The sequence below is a fragment of the Alligator sinensis genome, unplaced genomic scaffold (assembly GCF_000455745.1).
Source record: "Alligator sinensis unplaced genomic scaffold, ASM45574v1 scaffold1667_1, whole genome shotgun sequence".
NCBI lineage: Eukaryota > Metazoa > Chordata > Crocodylia > Alligatoridae > Alligator > Alligator sinensis.
In genome coordinates, this window is record NW_005842504.1 from 655,264 (window position 1) to 656,075 (window position 812).

Here is an 812-nt window from a genome sequence, read left to right on the forward strand (position 1 = left end):
CTGAAATCCCCCAGTCCTAGCTCACAGCGTGTCTGCTGGGGCAGTTGTTCCCAGAGAACAGACGCCACGAACTCGCTGCTCTGCAGCCTTTCCCAGCAGAACCCGGTCACCACGTCTGAGCTGCCTCTGCAACGGGTGCTTTAAATCCAGGTGAGGAGCATCGACAAATGAGCAGCTCCTCCATGGCCAAGCAAGGCCAGGCACAGCTCCACATCTGATGTATTCAAGGCGGCAGCGATGCAGGTTTATGGGGCGAGTGCTCAGGTCCGGCTAAGGGCAGGCCCAGTTTGATAGCTTTGTCCCATAGTGCAGGGTGACGCAGGTCATGCGCTCCTGTCCCGTTTGGGTGCTAACATGTGGATGGAGAGGCCAAGGAGCCAGCGATGTCGTCGTCTGAGTGTTGGAGTAGCCGAGTGCCCGATGACATCTGAACTATGGGGGCGCTTGTACATGATGTGTGCACGATGTGCAGCTGCCCCATGGAGCAGTGGGGCTCAACCTTTTTTGTACCAGGACCCATTCGTAAACCTCAATGGGCAATCCTGACCCAGTAAATAGTTTAATTAGAACATAGCCCCCTAGCCTCTCACTCCCAACCCCCAGCCCCCCACCCCCCAGGTGCCCCTCACTCCTGAACTGCTGCCCCCAGGCCCCACTCCCCCACTGTGTGGAGCTGGGGGTGGGTGTGTAGGGTGGGCAGAGGGGTGTGGGGAATGGGGGCATGTGCCCCCCCAGATTTGTGCACCCACAATGGGCATGGGGCTGCAGCCTGGCTGGACTGGCACGGGCAGGAGCCCCATCTGTGACCCAGG